This window comes from Hakea prostrata, chromosome 7 (genome assembly GCF_041222555.1).
Source record: "Hakea prostrata isolate BN-2017 chromosome 7, UWA_Hpros_2, whole genome shotgun sequence".
NCBI classification, from domain to species: domain Eukaryota; kingdom Viridiplantae; phylum Streptophyta; class Magnoliopsida; order Proteales; family Proteaceae; genus Hakea; species Hakea prostrata.
In genome coordinates this window covers 73,985,568-74,009,026 of record NC_142606.1, presented here as the reverse complement: position 1 = coordinate 74,009,026, position 23,459 = coordinate 73,985,568, and the positions used below count along the sequence as shown (strand labels likewise).

The following is a 23,459-nucleotide window of genomic DNA, read 5'->3' as shown; positions in this document are numbered from 1 at the left end:
GGAGGGGGGGGGTAAAGATGAACATTCCCTCTTCATATTGTCTCAAAGGTAGAACTACCATTCCTAAATATTTTATCTGAATCCTATTGTAACTTGTCTATATGGCCTTCCTCACACCCTCTGTAAACAGGATAAGTTTCTCGTCTTCTCTTTCTTTTTTCTTTTTATTATATTTTGAACAATCCTAAGCAAAACTTATTAATCAGATGGAAATGCACGAGGACACAAGAATGTCAAAACTTATAAGAAAGGGCGGAGGGGTCCATACTCAGCCCACAAGGCTCCTACATATGGCAGGGACTGGAGTGGGTGAAATGTACACATCCAGACATCCTTAAACAACTATGTAAGTCTGGGTCCTTTAATATCTTATGAAAACTAGAGTCATCTTACATCCTTCATTGTCCATTCAAGCTTTCCATTGATTTTCCTGTCTCCATTAACAAGCTTAGGGCAAGGGCTTTACAGAGAAGCTCTAAACATATCTGCTAATAGAAAATTGTATACATGAAACAAGCTAAGTTCCATATGGCCTCTGAAAACCTGCAGCTTTGCTAAATAAGGCTATAACTCAAACTATGATGGTGGAGTTAATTTAGTAACTATATCCAAGTTTGCATGGGGACACAAGCTAATGCTAATCTTTCAGCACATACACATATCCACTGCACTTAGTCTTTATGCTTCTATGTTGCTAGCACTGATCATGTAAAGAGTCTTTTGGTTCACCACAAAAATGGAGTTACCTGTCACAGTCAGCTCATCATTAGCAGTGTAGTATATCTAACGGTCCCCAGGGCATACATCTTTATGGACGCCGACTAGGACCTGCACACGTAATGTATCAGGAATTCTGGATTCCTTACCTGAGGAGGAATAAGTTTGGTTTTCTAATTATCAGGGCAAGCACATAAAAAGAAACTAAATCACCGGGAATCAGGTATGCAAATTAAGTATCATAGCACATTCTTTGACGAGGGAGGTTCGACAAACCAACTGAAGACATTCAAGGTGGTAACAGTCTTAAATCTGATTTACCCATCTATCTACTGTCTAGTGGCAAACAAAAACATGAAGGGGTTGGCAGACACTCCTTCCCCCCCCCCAAATCCCGGGGCTTCCCTCTTAGAGAATAAAAAGAGGGAAAAGAATCATTTGTTAGTTTTCTAACTTTTTTGCCTGATAACACTGGGAAGATAACCCCAGAAGCAGTTTTACCTACTCAAATCATTTGAGACAAATTTATAAAGGAGGAAAGCATCTGCCTAAAATACTCCAAAGAGTAGAAAGAAGGAGAAATCTGAGAAGAATTAGACTTGAAATGGGAGGAGGACAACACTCATAAGATGAAGAGAAGAGGAGAGAGGGACACCTACCCTGGGGGGGCTGCAAATGCCCCATGCTAAACCTTCAAGTCATATATCTTTTTCTCCAAAGTCTCTTAAGGGGGGGAAAATAGAGATGGTAGAAGGATAAAGAAGAAAGTAGAGAAAGGGAAATCTCAGATAAATCGGTCTTGAAGACAGGGAAGAAGGAGAAGAACACTCATAAGAAGAAGAGAAGAGGATACAGAGAAAGGGGCTGCAAACCTACATTGCTAAAGCTTCAATTCATCTTATTTATATCCCATTAGTCTCTATTTTATTGCAATGCAAAGGGCTAAAGCTTTACAATAAATAGAAACTAATATCCTACTAACTAGTGATAATAGAATCTCATGGAAATAGAAATTATTTAAAATTAGAAACTACTGGGCTTTATATTTCAGCCACATGCATAAATAAGTAAAATAGAAATTAAACTAATGTCTTAAATCTCCCAAGGGAAAAAATCTTCATGTAATCTCGTGGGCCCCACAAAATCCTCTATGGATATTCCCAAATGACAAATAATCCAAGTCTGTAACACTATTCACGTGAACAGTGTTTTGGCATCTTTTTGGCCTTCTAAAAGACCATCTGAACTGAAAAGGGGGGGGGTTGAGCTGGCCTGGTCCATGATTGGTTCACTTAGTCCTCGTTTTGTGCTGTTGTCCTGCATCAATATGTCAGCTCTAATAGGGATAGTGTAATTAACTAAATAAATCTGGTAAGGGGTCCTTTTAGGTTAGTGATAAAGAGTCTTATTTGAGTTCAAGTTAGTGTCTACGTTTGGTACAACTAGGAAAGTCAGCACGAAGGCTATAAATAGAAGGCCTATGCATGTAATAAGACTCAAAATTCAGAACATAATTGATAAAGAGAGTGTTACAAGGTGATAGTAGAGCTTCTCATTAGTGGTAAAGGACCTCTATGTAATAGGGTTTATTTGAAGGATTCTCGTCAGCAAATGCTTGTAATAGTTGTCAAGGCGTGGCAAGGCAATAGACGGCAAAAAAAACCAAGGTGACAGTGCAACACCAAGCAAGGCAACACTAGGTCGCCTTGACCCACTAAAGGGCTAAGACTCCTAGAAATCTAGGCGCCTTGGCAACAGGCTTGCATCCTACCTTGACTACGCCATCATCATCTCAGCCATTACTAGACTTGAATTACACGTACGTAACAAGCTGCACTTTATTTTATTCCCTTTCCACTTTTAATTTTCTGTTTTGAAAACCCTACCCCATTCAACCACTTATTCTTTTTATTTTCTTCTTCATCATAAACTCTGTAATCCATGTCTCTTAATCCGTCTATCAGAATTCTACACTATTGCAGATTTCTTATGCCTTTACCTTCGTTGTCATTCAATCCCAATTGCAGCCCTAGTCACCCTTCCAAATAAGTATAACTAAAAATAAAAAAACATACAAGTAAAAACTTACGAGGACTCATAGTTGTACGATGTTTGATAGCCATGCTTGTGGAGAAAGGACCTCTAACTTGCTTGTACTCACTTGCTTGGTGCAATACCTTATCTTGTAGATATAAATCAAGCACTGGTCTTCCAATAACTTCATTGAAAGAAGTTTGCAGAGAACTAATCAACTCACAATCATCTACAACATTTAAATTGTAGAACTTCCTAGGATTCAAAAATAAGGCTGCACCATATAGAGGTCTCTCCATCTAACACTCCCATTGCACTCCCATCGCTTATCAATTATTTGTATGACTTTCTTCCAGAGTTTTTCTTTGCCTCCAAAATTGTCCTTTATTCTTCTCGTAGCCTCTTGCATGGCTACAAACACTTCAGGCAATGCGGGTCTTTCATCAACATCTACAATCCTCAATACAATCATAAGAGGTTGTGATGCTCTAATGCAATCCTCCACACCATGCCAAAATGCTGTAGAAAATGATGTTTTAGCTACTCTCTTCCTTGCTTCTGTCTTGGACAAATTGGATTCTGTCCACTCCTCAAAAATGAATAAGTGCCTTACTTCATCTATGTTTCAATAAGCCTTGCAGTGTTAAGAATGAAGTGGCAAATCTAATCACGGCAGTCCTCCCAAGATCCCTGACATTTGTCTTCTGTCTTAAGGCCACCAGCAATCTTGTATGCCTATAAATGAAAGTGGTTATTCTCTTCCCTAGAATTATCACCTTCATATATTGTTTCAAATTCTCAATGTCCTCTAGCATCAAATCAAGAGAGTGGGCTGCACAGGGAGTCCAATATAATGTGGTCCTTTTCTCCCTTAATAATGCCCTTGTTGCTTTGTAATTTGAGGCATTATCATTTACCACTTGAACTACATGCTTTTCCCCAATTACCACAGAACCAAGGAAGAATGTTCCTTCTGGACAATTGACAAGAAAATTGATGAGGTGCCTGCCCTTTTTGTCAATCCACCCCATCAGACATGAGTGTGCATCCATACATTTTCCAATACCTTTCATAACTTTTCCTTATCTCCATCATTCTTTCTTTTGCATTCTTCAATAAAGGCACCTTGACTTCTCAGCTTCAAGTGAGAGAAGTAGTGAGAGAAGTAGAAGTATAATAACCAAAATTTCAGTACCACTATACTTCTAGCCTATATGGGGGAGAGTGTGATCCCGAGCAGTAGTGAGAGAAGATTTCAGCCTTGAAGAACTTTTTTGGGTATGGAATTTGATATCAAGGACTTGGGGAATTTTAGATACTTCTTACATCTGGAATTTGGATATTCAACCAGTGGTGTTATCCTCTCTCAAAGGAAGTATACTTTGGTACTTCTGCTACCAATTTTTCTTATGTAGGTAAAACAGCTCTTCTCACTTCTACATCCACCCCTTGGATCATTTGTTCAATGGCTTCTTCTCACATTACTTGTAAGTCGTCTTAGCTCTTTCTCTAAATCTATGGAACTTTCACACCTATTTTGGGCTATGGAAGTGTTTCTTCTACAACTTCTCTTACTCTGTCCTTTGTTCTTCATATTGATAATTTTCCCTGATATTTATTATTTGTTATCAAGCTAACTAAAACATTGAATTGCTCCGTAACCTTTACTCCTAATTCTTGTGTTTTCTAGGACCTTCACACGAGGAAGACGATTGGTGGAGGGTACGAAAGGAACAGACTCCACTATCTAGACAATGGTGCCCTTACAACGGCTCTCTTAGATGATGGTGTAGATGGCTTTCAGTGGCGTTGTCGTTTAGGCCGCCTTTCCTTAGCTAGATATAAAGATTTTGTTTCCTTCTTTAAAGTCAATGGCTAGGTTAAATTGTGAAGCGTGTGAGTTGGGGAAGCACCATCATGTCACCTATCCTCAACGCTCAGCTCTTCGTAGTGAGTCTTTATTGTCTCTTGTTCATTCTGATATTTTAGGTCATTGTAGAGTTAGTAATAGGCATGCGTTACGGTATTTTGTTACTTTTGTTGATGATTTTTTCACGTCTTACATGGTTGTATCTTCTGAAAGATTGAACAAAGTTCCTGCCTATATTTAAAAAATTTATTAAAGAAGTAACATCTCAATTTTCTCTTCCTATTCAATTTTAGATCAGATAATGCTTTAGAATATGTACAAACTAGTATCTCCATTTGTGTGACACCCTCAGAATGATGCATTAAAACAGTTGTTCATTCAGTCCCCAACAGAATGGAGTGGTTAAACACAAGAATCGCCACCTCTTGGAGGTTACATGTGCTCTTTTAATTCAGATGAATGTCCTTAAGAATTACTGGCGTAATATGATTTTATCTGTTGATCATTTGATTAACCGAATGTTATGATCCAATACATCAGAAACAGTTTGTCACTACGGATGCTACATTTTTTGAGGATACCCCATATTATACTAATCCACCTTTGCTTGATGAAAACCATGTTGTGAATGATGCTCCTCCCATTCCCTCTTTAGTTCCTTCAAACTACAGTGTCCCTCTATAGGTTTGTCAACGAAAACGTAAGTTGGGGGAGCATATTGTGAATCATACAAACCATTCTATTGATACTAGCAACTCTCCTTTAGATGAGGTCAAAGCTAGTCCTACAGAAGTTCCCTCTTCATCGTCTCCTCCGGCTAGTGGAGATCCTACTTCTACTTTAGATGACTTACCTATTAACTTGAGAAAAGATACTCGTACTTGCACTTTATATTCTCACATTGTTTATCATGTTTCTAATTATGTATCTATTTTTCATCTACCTCCCAAATTTTGTTGTCTTGCTCTTTCTATGTCCGACATTCATATCCCTACCCATCATAATGAGATTCTTAAAAGCCCTGGCTGGAAAGCTGTCATGGATGTGGAAATGGATGCTTTAAAATCTCGTCATACATGGTATTTGGTAGACTTGCCTCCTAGAAAAGATGTGGTCCGTTGTCAATGGGTGTATACTATTAAGTATCATTCTGATGGTGTAGTTGAACAACTCAAGGCTCGCTTGGTAACTAAGGGCTGAACACAAATGAATGAATTATTTTGAGACTCTTTCCTATGGCTAGACTTAATTCTGTCCATGTGTTGATTTCTTTAGCTGTTAGTTATGATTAGCCGCTCTTTCAACTTGACATTAAAAATGCCTTATTGTATGGTGACCTCAATGAAGAGCTGTATATGGAACAACCTCCATGGTATGTTACTCAGGGGAAGGGTAATACTCATGTTTGTAGGTTGCATAAGGCTATCTATGGACTTAAGCAATCCCCACAGGCTTGGTTTGAGAAACTTAGTAAAACTGTGGAATCTTTTGGATTTACCCAGTGGTATTCTGATCACTTTATTTTTGTTAGACGAACGAGTGGTGGTGTTACTATTATGGCTGTCTATGTTGACATTATTCTTCAGGCAGTGATACTGGGGTTATCAGCAAATACAACTAAGGCATTCTTACAGAAAACTTTCCAAACCAAAGACTTGGGTGATCTATAGTATCTCTTGGGAATTGAGGTACTTTGGAGTAAACAAGAAGTTAGTTTGTCACAAAGAAAATTTGTGTTGGATCTTTTGGAAGAAACTGATATGCTTGCCTCTAAACTTGTTGATATTCTTATGGATCATTAGTTAAAGTTGGGAGTGAATGATGTAAATGATGTCCATCGTTATAGTAGTCTTATTGGGAAACTGATTTATCTCACCACCACCCGTCCAAATATTTCCCATTTAGTTAGTGTGTTGAGTCAGTTAATGCAATGCCCTAAAAGGCCCATTGGGATAGAGATATGAGACTGCTTCGATATCTCGAGAGTGCACCCGGTAAGGGGCTGGTCTATTGACCAAACAAGAGTATGGATCTGGTTTCTCTGATGTAGATTAGGCAGGGTCTACATCTGATCATCAATCTACTACGAGTTATTGTACCTTTTTTGGTGGAAATCTTGTAACTTGGAGGAGTAAGAAACAATCTATTGTTGCCCATTCTAGTGCTGAGGCAAAATATAGAGCCATGGCCCACACAGCTACCGAGTTGATGAGGCTTCATTCTTTATTGGAGGAAGTGGGAATCCCAGTTTCCAACCCTATGAAAATGTTTGGTAATAATCAGGCTGCTACTTACATTGACAATAATCCCGATTTTCATGAGAGAACAAAGCATATAGAGGTTGATTGTCACTTTGTTTGTGATGCAATCAATAAGAAAATCATAGAAACCCCCTTTGTAAGTTATGTTGATCAACTAGTGGATTTGTTCACTAAAGCTTTATTTAAGCCAATTTTTCATTCTATCTATTACAAGTTGGGCTAGCCTAAGGGGGGAGTGTTGAGAATACGCATGGTCCAAGGCCACTGCCTTGGTGCGCATGCCTTGGACAGTCTTTCTTGGTGCTCAAATTGTCTACTTTCCTTTTTCAGACAAGGTTCCTTGGTCATGAAGAGTAAGACAGTGTTGAAGTTTCTATTTTCATTTCCTTCCTTTTCTAGAACTTCCTATTTTTCAGTACCTTCTATTTTCTGTTTTTGTGAGACATACTATTAGTTTCCCTTTATGGAGGGCAAGTCACTTGCTTCACAAGTTGTAATTCAGCCTAGCAGCATTATAAATAAAGAGGGCTGCAATTCATGGTTTCCTAGTTGTTGAGTTGCAGATCATGGTTTCCTAGTTGGGGGGGCAATGGTTGAGTAAAAGTTTTTGTTCAAGTTCAGCTTCTTCTTCTTCATTCCAGCAGTCTACAAGCATTCAAGAAGCAGCCATCAATCATTCACAGCAGCCCTGGTAAGTACCCAACAAATCCCCTACCCTTCCCCTGCATCCTAGGCTATCGCACCCCCCCCGTCCTTTTCCCATACTGCCCAACCCCTAGAAACTACCCCCACCCCCATTGCACCCTCTCCGTCCCCCTTCCCCTTCTAGCAAAGCCCCCAACCCTCCCCTTGCATCTGTAGGTCCCCCCCCCCCCATACCTTTCTTTTTTTCCTCCCCTGTGATAGCAGCAAACCCCATTGCCCGCTGCCAATCCCACTTCCCCAGCCCCTTTAGCTTTCTTTTTCCTTCTCTTAGGATCATACCTACCCCTTGCCACCAGTCCTACTGTTGGTTACCTAATTAAACCCTATTTCCCTAAAGTCTGAAACTTCCTGTACTTCATCTTTTTCAACAAAACATTCTGCAATTCTTCTTTTACTTCTGAAAACTAAGCCCCCACCCAACTAAATCCCTCTCCTACACCTTGAAACCTTGGGAAGAGATTTGAAATTACGCAGCAGAAGCAGCAGCCCATCCTCCCACCTAGCCGAAACCCTAAAACCTTATTTTCAGTCCTCTTTTTATTAAAACTCAGGTCTGGAACTCATAATATATTAAAGTTCAGATCTGAGTTCACATTACACCAGGGTTTTAGCATGACAAAATAACCTATAAACCATAGGATAACCATTCTCTTTTGCTGGAAATTACTAGGAAGCTGATAAGCCCCTGATATCAAGAGTCTATATTCGACAAGGAAAGCACTCCCAAGGAAACGATTGACAGTTTGAAGAGTGAAGAGAGTCCTGTCGTTTTCAGCAGAGTCCTAGTGCATTCAGGCGACTGGCAAATTTGAAGCATGAAGAGTCCTTCTGCGTTAAGGTTATTAGAATTAGATTTAGAGAGTCAAGAGTCATAATACATCTAGGTTAGAGTTACATTACAGTTAGGTTTCTTTTGAAGAGTCCTACTCGAAGTAGGCTGATTTTGTTAATTAATTCGATAGGAATGTAATTGCTATAAATAGGGGGGAGGATGAGTAGAAAGGATATAGAGAGAAGTTTATGTGAGAGCCATTGCTCTTGGGTAGCCGTAGGAATCACCTACTGCTGGTAGATTATATTGTTTCTTATTCAACTTTTATTCAAAGTCTCGTTTTTCTTCTTGAGTTATTCCACCTTGTTAAGTAACCTCATTCAGGTACCTAACAAATTGGTATCAGAGCCATCGATTCTAGGGGAATGGTCAAGAGTCGAATGGAGCAGAGGGTAGAGGAATTGGAAAGTATCGTGAAAGAGATTCAAGGTCAAGTGGGACTCCTAGCACAAAACATAGAGAAAGGAGAAAAGGCCAATGACGAGTTTAGAGATGAATTAAGGTTCATGTTATCGCAAGGAAAATCAGCCTACTTCGAGTAGGACTCTTCAAAAGAAACCTAACTGTAATGTAACTCTAACCTAGATGTATTATGACTCTTGACTCTCTAAATCTAATTCTAATAACCTTAACGCAGAAGGACTCTTCATGCTTCAAATTTGCCAGTCGCCTGAATGCACTAGGACTCTGCTAAAAACGACAGGACTCTCTTCACTCTTCAAACTGTCAATCGTTTCCTTGGGAGTGCTTTCCTTGTCGAATATAGACTCTTGATATCAGGGGCTTATCAATACTCCCCTCCAAAAGTTTCACCTTGTCCTCAAGAGGGGGGATCGATTCACCACACACACTGAAACTAACGGGACAAATAAATGGCTATGAAGTCATCATTCTGATCGATTGTGGAGCAACGCACAATTTCGTCGCTCAAGAGTTGGTGGAGCCGTTGGGATTGGAAATCCAGAAAACAAAATTTCAGGTTGCTTTGGGCGATGGGACGATTAGCAAAGGTACGGGGATTTGTCGACAGATTCCGATTCAGCTAGGCGGCGAGGTCTTTGTGCAAAATTTTTACCCTTTCAATTTGGGTAGCATTGATATAATCTTGGGCGTAGAATGGCTGCAGACACTAGGGGAAGTACGCAGTAATTGGCGCTTGAGAACCATGAGCTTTGAGAGGCGGGGACGACCCGTGAAACTAAATGGGGATCCAACCTTCGCTGCGATTAGAAACAACATTGAAGAGTGTGCTACTACGATCGGTTCAAGCGGTGGTGATGGATATCGGCTACAACCTCAAGATCCCGTCGGAGAGATGATATAGAGGTACAAGAGAGTACAAAGAGTTGTCACATTTATTAACCGACTTTGCTCAATTATTTGCTGAACCAACTGAATCGCCGCCAAGAAGGAAGCAAGACCACCAGATACGGTTAGCCGAGAGGAGTAACCCACCTAATATTCGACCCTATCGTTACCCACATTCTCAAAAGAACGAGGTCGAAAGATTGGTACAGGAAATGTTAACAGCAGGATTGGTACGACCTAGTGTGAGTCCTTACTCCAGTCCAGGATCGTTGGTTCGAAAGAAGGATGGCGGATGGCGTTTCGCGTGGACTATCGTGCCCCTCGAATAAACTCACGCTTCCGACAAGTTTCCCATTCCCGCAATTGACGAACCGTTGGATGAGCTAGGCGGAGCCACGTTGTTTACCAAGCTTGATTTGAAAGCAGGATACCACCAAATTAGAATGACGGAAGGTGATGAAGAAAAGACGGCTTTTCGTACACATAATGGGCATTACGAGTTCCCCGGTGATGCCGTTTGGGCTCTCGAATGCTCCAGCCACATTTCAATCACTAATGCATGAGGTATTTCGAGAACACTTGCGAAAATTTATTTTGGTGTTCTTTGACGATATTTTGGTGTATAGCAAGACCATGGAGGAACATGTGGCCCATTTGCGAACCACCTTTATACTTCTCACACAAAGACCACCTTGTAGTCAACCGAAAAAAAATGCATGTTTGGGGTTGCTACACTGAGTATTTAGGACATATCATATCTAAAGACGGAGTCACAACGGACCCACGGAAGATTAAGTGCATGGTGGAGTGGCCCCAACCTCGCCAATCTTAAAGCCTTGCGAGGGTTTTTAGGATTAACCGGGTATTACCGCAGATTCGTCCGAAATTATGGTAAAATTGCCGCTCCACTCACAAACTTATTGAAGAAAGATGCATTTCAGTGGGGTAACGAGGCAACGGCGGCGTTTAATGCCCTCAAGACAGCCATGACAACCGTTCCAAAGATTGGTGACGCCGATTTCACGAAAGAGTTTTTGGTAGAGACCGATGCTTCGGGTTTTGGGCTGGGTGCGGTTTTGATGCAAAGAGGGCCATCCCATTGCCTACTCGGAGCCAAGTGTTGTCCCCTCGCGCACAAACCAAGTCTGCATGAGAAAGAACTAATGGCAATAGTACTTGCCATTCAAAAATGGCGTCATTACTTGATGGGGAGACATTTCAAAGTACGAACGGATCGAAAAGTCTGAAATATTTGCTTTGAACAGCGCATTGTGGCTACTGATCAACAAAAGTGGGTCTTGAAACTTTTGGGATTTGATTTTGAGATATTGTATCGTCCGGGTAGCGAAAACAAAGCCGCCGATGCTCTCTCGCGAAGGTCGCAGGATGATAAGCAGCTTTATTCGATGACAACAGCAACTTGGCAGGAAAGTGAGGGACTAGATACAGCGGTACACGCCTCGGACCGTTACCAGAAGATCGTTCAAGCCTTGCTGAAGGGATCCCAGGACTACCCCAAACTACCGGCTTCAAAAGGGCACCTTACTCTATAAGAATCGGTTAGTCATCCCCGATGGGTCACCATTAATTCCCAAATTACTTTCGTAGTATCATTCTACCCCATTCGGTGGGCATTCGGGGTTTTTGAGGACTTACAAAGCGATTAGCACTGTGGTATACTGGGTAGGAATGAAGGCTGCTGTCCTCGAATTTGTGGCTAGTTGTGATGCTTGTCAGCGCAGTAAATATCAAGCCATGAAACCCGCTGGACTCCTTCAACCACTACCAATTCCAGATCGCATTTGGGAAGACATTAGCATGGATTTTATTGGTGGGTTACCCAGGACTAAGAGTGGAGATACCGTGCTTGTTGTAGTTGACCGGCTATCCAAGTACGCGCATTTCATCGCTCTTTCACACCCTTATTCCGCCAAGGATGTGGCTATCTCGTTCAGCAAGGAGGTTATCCGCTTGCATGGGTTCCCTCGAACCATCGTCTCCGATCGAGATCGTGTCTTCCTTAGTAATTTTTGGATGGAGCTTTTTAAATTAGCGGGTACCAACCTCAAGTTCAGCAGTGCCTACCATCCTCAAACGGATGGTCAAACAGAGGTGGTAAATCGCAGCCTTGAAATTTACCTACGATGTTTTTCGCTCGCCAACCGAAGGACTGGGATTAATTGGTTACCGTGGGCCGAATATTGGTTCAATACGACGTTTCATTCAGCCACAAAAATGACTCCCTTTCAGGTTGTGTATGGACGAGACCCCCCCTCTCTTCTGTGTTGGGAGGATGGTCGATCTAAAGTGGATGAGGTTGATGTGTTCCTCCGAAAGCGCAATCGGGTGTTGGAGGATCTCAAAACAAATCTGCGGGTGGCCCAAGATAGGATGTGCAATTCCGCGGATTCAAAGCGTAGGGAAGTGCATTATCAAGTGGGGGATGAAGTTTTTCTTAAGCTACAACCTTATCGCTTCCCAGAAACTCGCCAAACGGTCCAATGAGAAACTCAGCCATCGCTACTATGGGCCGTACCCGATCATTGAGCCGGTGGGACCAGCCGCCTATCGTCTACGTTTACCTCGATGATTCTCGGATCCACCCGGTGTTTCACGTTTCACGCTTGAAGCGTGCATCGGGCAGCACATTAAGCCGCAGCCGCTTCCAACTTGTTTGCAGGGAAATGGCGAGTTGCAGCTCACACCCGAAGCCTTGCTCAACATTCGTTTCTCTACTCAAGGGTTGCTGGAGGTTTTGATTCAATGGAAAGGACTGCCGCCTTGTGAAAATACTTGGGAATCTTATGCTGAAATACAGTCCCACTTTCCAGATTTTCACCTTGAGGACAAGGTGAAACTTTTGGAGGGGAGTATTGATAAGCCCCTGATATCAAGAGTCTATATTCGACAAGGAAAGCACTCCCAAGGAAACGATTGACAGTTTGAAGAGTGAAGAGAGTCCTGTCGTTTTCAGCAGAGTCCTAGTGCATTCAAAGCATCGGCAAATTTGAAGCATGAAGAGTCCTTCTGCGTTAAGGTTATTAGAATTAGATTTAGAGAGTCAAGAGTCATAATACATCTAGGTTAGAGTTACATTACAGTTAGGTTTCTTTTGAAGAGTCCTACTCGAAGTAGGCTGATTTTGTTAATTAATTCGATAGGAATGTAATTGCTATAAATAGGGGGGAGGATGAGTAGAAAGGATATAGAGAGAAGTTTATGTGAGAGCCATTGCTCTTGGGTAGCCGTAGGAATCACCTACTGCTGGTAGATTATATTGTTTCTTATTCAACTTTTATTCAAAGTCTCGTTTTTCTTCTTGAGTTATTCCACCTTGTTAAGTAACCTCATTCAGGTACCTAACAGAAGCCCTTAGATTTAGGAAATTCCAATACTACCCCTAACCCTAAATCTGGGTTTACATCACATCTTTACCAAGTTACTCTTAGGGCCTGCATTCTAGAATGGATGTTGCAAACTATGCATGGGAGATTTATAAGCTCTAACTTTGAGGGGGAGTATTGATGAGTTTATCTTAGCGTGGCCAAGATATTGTGGATGATCTTGGCCAAGATATTGTGGATGATCTTGGCCAAGTACAATTTGGTAGTCTTAGTATAATATATATTTACGTATGCTTCAGAGACAAATAACCTTCATAAGATAGTTTTAGTTTCCTTTTTAGTAGATTTGGGAGTTCTATGCAATATATATTCTTCCTTTTTGCTGTTAGTTTAGGAAAGTTTTCCCAAGCTCAGATTGGTTTCTAGATAATAAATAAGGTACATAGAGGAGAGCTTCACACACGATCTCTACCCCTCTTTTCTCTCCTTCGTCTTCTGCTTCTTCTCCCCTCAACTCTTCTCAGTCTCATCGTCCCTGCTGATCTGAGCTTCTAACTGCAGAAGCCGTTACATGTGAGATATCTTGCAAGTTCACATACTGTATGAGTTAGAAACTTAATGCAAAAATCTACCTCGGCCGGATAAACTAGCGGGAGATCGATTGCTACCAAGATCAATACAATATGAAAACAAAATTTACTAACTAGAATTATTATTTTTTTCAATTAAGAGAGAAGAACATGAAGGATAGAATAAGGATAGATAGAAGAAGAAGGTGTTATTTTAGGAAGACAGATTGACGAAAGGGGGTCAGTGATGGGCTATCTCAACTGTTGAACATGGATTTACTCCATAACTGAGGCTACTATACCAAATTGATTTCTCCAGAAGTCTGATATTATATTTCAATTAAAGGGCTTATTTGTATTTTGGTTAAAGCTTTACAATGAACAGAAACTTAGCAGACTGATAATAGAAACTAATACCTCAGCAACTAATGACAATAGAATCTTATGGAAAATAGAAACTACTAAGCCCATATGCATAAATATCTAAACAGAATACCAAAATAGAAACTAAACTAAGTTCCTAAATCTCTCAAGAATAGAATATTCATGTAATCTGCCACAAATCCTCTATGGAACATCCCCAATGTGCCAAATTATGGGCTGCGTTCACATGAACAGTAATGTATGAACAGTGTTTTGACCTCTTTTCAAAAAGACCACCTGGACTGAATGGGCTGGCTCAAGCTGGCCTGGTCCATTGCTGGTCCTCTTGGTCCTAGTTCCATGGTTTTCTCCTTTCCAGCCTCTGATTCTACATCAGAATTGAGTTAGGCCTTTCCTTCTTGGTATAGGAGTCTATTTTTGAGTTTTTTTATACGAGGCTGTAACAGGAACAAGTATTTAACATTAATTTAATTAACAAATTTTCTTTACAAGCTGCTGCTGCCAGATTTATTCTATTGGAGATGGGTCTGGTGAGAAATCTAGCTTTGGTGGGATTGTTACCTATAGCCAATTGATCCCTTGATGTGGGAAATCCTAGGACATCCAAATTGTGGGACAATGTATCTATCCAATCAATTCTTTGATGGTGCAAAGCCCTAAGTCTGAATAAAGCTCTCCTTCACCTAGTTTGAAGGTTTTCTTCTCCTCAAGTTCTTTGAAGTTCAAGAATCAATTTCCATACACAATCCTTTGACCAAGCAAGCTGCTACCAACAAACCCTAAACTACAGTAATTTTGATTCATCTCGTCAATACTTATTCTTCTCCTAATATTGGAACAACCCAAGACTGTCCCGTTCATCTCTTAAAGACAACCCATTCTCCATCCAACTGTTATCACCAGTAAGTTGCCTTCTTGTTGTATTCAGTGGCTGCAATGGTGGAGTTAGATTTGCCAAGCTTGGGGCAGAATCTAACAACATGACCAATTTTATTGCAACAGTAACATGTACTAGCTGCAATGGCCAAGTCCTAGTAGCCAATGGAGCAGGGGGGAGACTGTTAGAACTTCACTCATCTGCTACAACTCTAATACCAATTCATGTACAATTGAAAATCAAAGGTGATGGTAAAAACTAAAAAGTATGATGTTCAAGCACCAATTAAATTAGTAGAAAACTCAGGCACTAAATAAACTAGAGGGTTATGATTCAAGACAAGCCAAACAGTAGAACTTGCTCAAATTTGAAGTGAATGATTACAGGCTGTAGATAAAGCATACTGAATTTTTTTTCCAATTTCTGTTGGTGCAGCAGTTCCCAGATTAGAAACTAGGACTCTTCAGGCCTAACCATCAACCTTGATGGGACTCAAATTTGGATAGGATGAAGGTCAAGTAGAGGAGATAACTGGCTGAAATTCATAGCAGCCCTAGATATTTGGTTGGAAAAGGAATTTGATCATCAAATAGTATTCTCAAAGAGGTGGTTTGCCGTCGTTGCAGTCAAAACAGCACAGCATGTATATCGGAACAATGAAGTTGGAGAAGAAAACACGACAAGGTAATGGGCTATCTCAGCTATGGTTCTCCTGCCCAGAGATATCTTAGCTGTTGGACATGGAATACTCCATAAGCAATGGCATGTTGTGCAAATTCGTTTTCTCTGAAGTTTGCAGTAATATGATGCACTGTTATCAAGGCGTCCGCCCAGGAGATGAATTGCTGTTTGACAAGCAAGATTTCAACCGCTTTATTGCCTAGGCGCCATCGCATTGTTGCTCTGTGTGCCATATTCCCACCTAGGGCTGAAGTGGTCACTTTTTTTGACATTTTGTACCAAAACTTGAGTTTTTTATTTTTTTATTTTTTTAACATCAAATTTTATTCAACAAAACCATATCGAATATAATAGTTATTCATTTCGAATTTGGAAATCATTAGATGAAATATTATTCAAAAGAATGTGATGTATTAATTTGTCAATTCAGTCAACAAAGTGGCAAAATAAGCTAACAATTAAACTCCAATTTGGATTCAAGAATTATTCATTTCCTTAAAAAATAGTTGGGTAAAATAGATTAGATGCCTAAGTTGAACAACAAGCTAACTATTGGATATATTGTAAACTACATCATGGATATTTCCCCATTCTTTCATTTTCATTTTTATAATTTTATATAATTCACAATCATATGCTATAATGTCATTACATCATGTTGCTAATTGCTATTGCATGCATGTATTATGATGGAATTTATGTTGATGAGAAACACGATTTTGGTAGAATGGCTTGAATTGATCGGTATGATCTCAAGCCCTCTATTTATAATAAAGTGGAAAGAACACTATTACATAAATACCCTTACTTGGGTAACAAGAAATAGAAAATTACATGAATGAAAACTCCAATAAAGTTGAACTCCTAGTAGAATTCAACCAACATATGTTTTTCTTTTTTTCTTTTATTAATGATGATTTTCCATAATTATGATTCTTTAATATTCGTTTAGCGTATGGTAAAATTATATCAATTTTTTGTATATTATTTGAGCAACATAAAATAGTTTATTATAAAAAGTGTCCCAACCACTTTGGTCACCTTGTTGCCTTAACAACCTTCATATGATGAAAGGGGTTTAACTAATGGCTGGCCTAAGCTTTACCCAAAACAGATTAAACTTTGTAAACTAGCCAATGGTTCAAATTAGAAATTAACAGGAATTAGAGACGAGTGATTATGGTAGATACTCAGGAATTGCAAAAGCAACTACTATATAGTCAAACTTTGGATGTGGGTCCCACAAATATTTTCTGGAATATTCCTCCCACAGCAAATATGAGCTATGGTACTGTTCACATGAATAGTAACGTGAACAGTATTTTGGCCTCTTCATGTTTTGTCCTATAGCAGCAGTTATAATTATAATTGAAATTTGGAAGGGAATCCTAGGTTTTGTTTGAGTTCTATGTCAACCATTACAACAACAAACAACAACAACCCATTACCTAATCCCAACTAAATGGGGTTGTTTACGAGGATCCAAATAAATTTAAAGCAATGAAGCTATATGAGAATAACAGAAAGAAGTGAGGCAAAAAAGAAAAAAGGAAAAGGGAGAAAACAAAGCAGTCTGGGTGACTTCTAAGAACATCCCCCTTACCGAAGGTCAATTAAACAAGTAATTTTCCTCCAAGCAGCTTTATCTACAATCATACTAGGCTCAACCAAAACCATATGATACAAGCATATTTTTTCTAAGCACTTCTCCAATGCCTGCCTGTACCTTGTTTAGCTCCTTCAAACTAAATCAAGTGACCCTTCCTTATCAATTCTCCTTTAGTTCTCCATTGACAATGATCATAACACCTCAAGTGGCTCTCATAGAACTTGTCTTGAATAAACCCAACACCCCCCCCGAAAAAAAAAATACAATCATTTCTTAGTCTTTTCCCCTCATTTTGCCACACATCCTCTTCACCATCTTCTACTCTGCTACATTTAAGTTATGTAACTCCTCCACAAACTGCCCAACACTCCATGATCATAATTGGACTAATCGCACTACTATAAAATTACCGTAAGCTTAATAGGCATGCTTCCGAGCACCTCTCCATTTCAACCATCCTACATCAATTTTGTGGGCAACATCATATTTCATCCATCCTCCTTTAATTATGTGGGCAACATCCTCTATATTATCCTCTTTGTTAATAGTTTAATAGTTCACCCTACGTATTTAAAGCATTCACTTTGCGATACATTTCGGTCCACAAGCTTCAGTACTTCATCCCCTCTATAAGATTGACTTTAGTTACATATCATATATTTCATCATTCTTATTAGTTCCTTCTACTGTCTCATCTATCAAAATAATATCATCAGCAAAGAGCATACATAAAGGGACCTCATCATGGATGTATCTGGTTAAATCCTCCACAATGAAAGCAAACAAATAGGGGCTTAGAGCTGATCCTGGTTAAACCCAACTGCAATCGGGAAACCACTATGATAAGACACTTATTTTAAGATACATACACCAAAGGGGGTAGGCGAGTTGTAGGGGGTCAAACCCATCCAAACATGCGGGGGACAAGATCAACCACAGGGATACGTGGCTGAATCCTATTTGGGAACAGCCACTCCCATGTTGGTCAGCATGAAAAGTGGGCTTAGTTAGGGCTTAGGATTCCATTAGGGATATATTAGGGAGGTGAGGGAAGAGAAAAAGGGCTTAGAATTTTGTAAGGGTAAGGAGACGAGCTGTGCTCCTAGAGGAGAGGTAATCTCTCACGTTAAAGGGTGACTGAGATAGGATACTAAAGGGGTGGGAGTTCTTGTATAGCAGATTGATTGAGCCATTTTATTAATGAATTAATCAAAGTATTTCCTGTTAAATTTCCTGTTTATACATTTCAATTGTAGTATGTGTGTGCATGCGAGTAGTGAGACTGAGTGGGTTACGGGTGCTGCTGTGACCTAGTTTCAGGGATTTTAGCCATTTAATCCAGGGATTGATTGAGGTTCTTATCACACTACTTTGGCCTTCTATGTCAGCCATTGTAGCCATAAATACAATTGTGAGCCAGTAAATTATTGAATGGTAGCATTGCTTAGTCTTGAGAAAGCTATTCCATCCTACATACCCATCTACCAAATTCTTCAAGCAACCCCAAAGCCGACCACATTTGATCCCTTGAAGCTTCTTCTATTTGCCAGTCAACCTCTACACTTCAAGAGTTTCTTCAATCACTCAAGCAGTTATATTCAAGATGGTATTCATCAAACAGTAAGTTTAATCATCCCCAACTCTATTCTGCTTATCCTAACTTTTAAATCATAAACATATCCCCCATCCCTAAACTTCATCTACAAACTCCAAAACTTCCACAGCGTGAACCAACCATTAGAATTATCAACTTTTCGGATTGAATTCTCCTCTCACCATAAGGAAAACTTGATCCAAGTTGCAGCCCATTCTGAACATTAAAACCCATATATTCATATTTTGTATATTGCTTAACCTCTTAAAAGCTATTAAGTTTTCCTATCCCCTCCATCAAGTTCTTCAATCTCCCCTAAGCTACCAAGTTCAATCACCATTAAAGACACTTTATTGTTGCCAGAATGTCCTGCAAATTCAAGGAACTTCAAGCATTCAAGTTGCTACTCTTCTAAGTTCTAACATCAGTAAGTAGAATCAATCCCCGGATCCAGTTCTACTTGTAACCTCCAAAATCCCAATCCTTAACCTCCTCCACCCCAACTTTTGATTTACACTTTCCCCCACCCCACCATTAAGTGACAGACCAAATTAGCAATGAAAATGTCCCAAATCAGGTTCACATAATGCTCTCCATCCCCTTACCCTCTGATCCCCTTTTTTTCCAATTCAGTCCAGCAAAACCAGACTTCCAATCCACCCCTAACCTTCAAATTCCATAAACTTAATTTACTTCTAATCTAGACATCCAAACCTCATCACATTTTGATCGCATACTTCCCCGTATCCTCCCAAGAAAGGAGAATTCAAGTTTGATCCCATTCTGAACAGACAAAATCCTTGAATCTCATCTTTTTCACTTTTCCAAACTCAGGAGAATCACAACTTTTGCTGGAACTCAAAATTCAGACCTTATCTTAAAAACCATACCTTCACTGATAGACTCCCCATCACTTGCTAGTCATAACCCTACAATCAAATCCTAAGTTTGATCTAACCCTGGCCTTCAATTGGAAACCATATAATGTTTTTGTCCTATATGTGCTTACAGTGCATCCCAAATCCGGGGATGGGTTTCCGCTTCCTAGTAATCTAGGACTACATTATTGATTGGCTGGGACTGCTCTTCTTTACAAGGTGGACTGATAAATTATGGTCCCAACTCCCAATCAATGGAACCAAGAATAACATAAACGTACAATGTTGGTGCTAACCCAAGTGCCTATGAAGATGACAACCACAAGCATGTGACCTTGTCCATAGGATCAAAATCAACCGCAAAATACACAGACAGAGATAAGAACATCAACCCCAAAGACAGGGTTATTAAGTGATGACTATGCAAACAGTCAGTAGGAAGTAAAATGTAAGAAAACAACTTACAAAACAAGTGGACCCCAACACCCTAGATTGTGTTGAATCCATAGAAGGAAATCTTTCAAGATCTGCATAAGAGAATCTACTTAGTATCCATGAGTTTCAAGAAGTATGAAAAAAAGCTTAAGCCAACGAAAAAGAAAGAAGAATTGAAACAGTTTTCACCTTAAGGTAGGGTGTTCAACACTTGAACATATAATAGCCAGTTGAAAATTAGACAGTCAGCCTAATTACTTATTAGCCTTTTGGCAACATTTAGACCCAAAAAAATTGTTCATTTCGGAGTTAAAAATAGAAATTAAAAAAGGGGAGAAATTAAGAAAAGGCAACATGATAACACCCCGTCAAAGAGCATCAGTGTTGTATCCAAAACTTCACCCAAAACCCGAGCTCCCGGTCTCATAAAAGAATTGAATAAACAACTACAACTTATCATGTAATGACAAGAAGTCTAAAGAGCACCCTATAAGAAAATTATCACTAGCTGTATCCCAAACTTCACCATCTAATATAGACTCCATAAAGGGTCATGGTCTTAAAAAGACATCCTCTTACTTAACCAGTGCTATAATATAAGCATCAGGCATGTCTAAACTCCATATCTTGAAGTCCTTTACTTTCTTTCCCAAGCAATTACCTGCTCTCTGAAGTGACTTCCATCTTGCTAAATTGCACTTCCCTAACCATCATATTCCAGACTTATGTCTACAGAGTATGTTTATATTTAGATGCATTTATGTCTTATTTTGACCTCAGCAGGACGAGAGACATCTTTTTAGCACTTATCATTCATAATCCATAAGTAAAGACGAGAATCGACCAATCAAAACAACCCAAATTTACAATAAGAAAAACTGAAATAAAACCCAAGTTTGAAAGAAAATAAATAAAAACAAAACTGAAAGGGATTAATCTGATGATTCCTCATTGGTTCATCCCATTTTGTGCTAAAAAAGCTAGAAGCCAGCAAGCATAAAAGGCAGGGGTTATTGAGACAGTAATCACCAAACAAAAGAGTTTACGAAGGCATCAAGAAGAAGTTAAAAAAATGAACTTGCAACAACGCATTAAATTATGTCCGAACATCCATACCAATACCCTTTCTTTTTCTTCATATGAGCCACAAAATCCAACCGTTAGGTTTCCACAAGAATGCCGTAATGAGGTTGCAATGAAATTTACTAAAGCAAACAATTGAGTAACCCAACCAAGTCGTAAATAGTCATTCAATCACTGAAGCCCAAAATCCATAAGCTTATGAAAGTAAAGGGACAAAACAACACCCACTTACAAAGGTTTTTCCTCAAAGCATTAAATTAGACTACGTACTAAATTAATGAAACAACTGAAAGAATAAATCAAAACCCAAAAGAAAGAAAGAGAAGGCAGTGCACTCCTTCACCCTTGATGATCTTTATCTTCGCCGCAGCCTCATAAGACTCCAATTTCAACTCAAACACAGTCTTCTCTGGTTTCTTCTCCTACTTTGCCGTAGCAGTTGCTTTCATCGCACCAATTCCAGCTAATCCAGCAGCTCCTGGTTTCATGACCCCGACAACAGGTGTCTCCTTCATGCCCAATTTCTTCATCAGAATTCCTGACAGCTCAGCCACTTCAACCAACGTCAGCCCAGAAAATTCATCTACCAACCTGAAAACCCGATCGGTCGGAGGACTTCGGTGCTCTGCGGAATCGAAATTTGAAGGGTCGTAATCTGCAGGAAGTCTTCTCTGATCAATCTCTACCTCCTCTTCCTCCTCATCTTTCACTGCAGCAGCACTAAATCACCGAGAAACCCAGTTCAATTCGATCAATTTCGAAGAAAAAGGGACAAGAGCATTTGGGTTTCTGCAGAACCCACCAGAGAAACGGTTTCCGAATCTTGAAATAAAGCTCATTTTGAGATATTTTATCACTTACTTCTTTCACCTTTTTGATTCCCCCCTCTCTCTCTCCCTCTCTCTCCCTCTCTCCCCTTCGTCTCAGTCTTCCTCTTCCCTCCCTGTAACGTTTGTTCGCACCTGATTCTCTTTTTGCAAAGACTTCGATCTCAAGTATGACGGATGCGATCTACAACTCAGTAAAAGTTTGTGCACCAGTGCACGTAACCGACTGTCACACTCCATCATGCACGCGAACTTGGTTGGTTGAATGGGTCGGGAAGCTGATAGGCCGGGCTTGACAAAACTCAATACTGACGCAGTTCTGTAACTCATCCGGAACTTGAGCGCAGCGTAACTGTGAAATGGGCTTAACAATAGACGACCAACAACGAGCCATTATGATCTCGCCACGTATACAACAGTAGATCCATTGGCAGTAAATCAACTGTATTCTTGAGAATAATATTACTGTTTTGAACTATTTGCTATCAAGCGTGGGTTAGATACCGCAATAAACATGAGCTTCGACCGAATTGAAATTCGGTCAGATTCAATGGTGGCAATCCAATACATACAAGGATATTTTTCTACATCTTGGAGGGTCATGACCAGGATTAGGGAGCTTAAGAGGAATTTTAATCTTTGTAATTTTGTCCATCATGTTCGAAAGATTAATACATGGGCTGATTCCCTAGCTAGATATATAAATTCCTCCCAAGAAACACTCTTTTTTGGAGATGTTATTCCGTCAATGTTGTCCTCATTTGCTAAGGACGATATCAACGATAGGAAGTTCTACAGACTTCAAATTTTTTTTTTCTTTTTCCCTTCTTCAATAAAAAGTTCCATTTTAGAATTATTGGACAAAGCTCTTCTAAGGATGTAATCAAGGTGTGTGTAAACTGGCCCAGATGAACCTCAAACACAAACACAAAAAACAAAAAACAAAAAAAAACAAAAAAACACCAAAAAAACACCCCAAAAAAAAAACTATTTTAGAATTATGTCAATGCAGGATTGGTAGAATGGTAAAATCCATATTTCTCAGTGGAGAGGTCATAGGTTCGACCCTTGCGGACGACAAAGCTCCTCCCTAAGGATGTAATTAAGGTGCTGCCAAGCAAAGTCCGGATGAACCTCAGATAAAAAAAAATTAAAAAAAGCAAAAGACAAAACAAACTATTGCCGGCAACAAACAAACAAATTTAGAATTACGTATTTCAAATTTACAATAATAGATCACTTGATTGGTTGTACCCTTTGACAAGCCTAATGAGCGATCCTTCAATGTCATCCCAAAGAGAGTGACCGAGATTTCGATCCAACAGTTGAAAATGTTCTACTGCATAGTTCTGCGCATTAAACGCGTAGGAGCAAGGTCCTACAATTACATTAAGTGATTGGGCAAAAAGGGCGTCATGGATCACTTTTATATAAATCCTAGCCAAGTCATT

The 23,459-nt window shown here is 39.7% G+C and overlaps 1 pseudogene across 1 annotated transcript; it reads right to left on the bottom strand.

Annotated features, from left to right (window-relative positions):
* Nucleotides 1-9: 9 nt before the first annotated feature.
* Nucleotides 10-22,235, bottom strand: LOC149012055 (uncharacterized; annotated as a pseudogene). Its single transcript, XR_016174744.1, has 3 exons — nucleotides 21,525-22,235; nucleotides 20,129-20,190; nucleotides 10-828 (listed from the first exon to the last, which is right to left on the bottom strand). The product of XR_016174744.1 is annotated as an uncharacterized LOC149012055 (transcript).
* Between the last annotated feature and the right edge of the window lie 1,224 nt (nucleotides 22,236-23,459).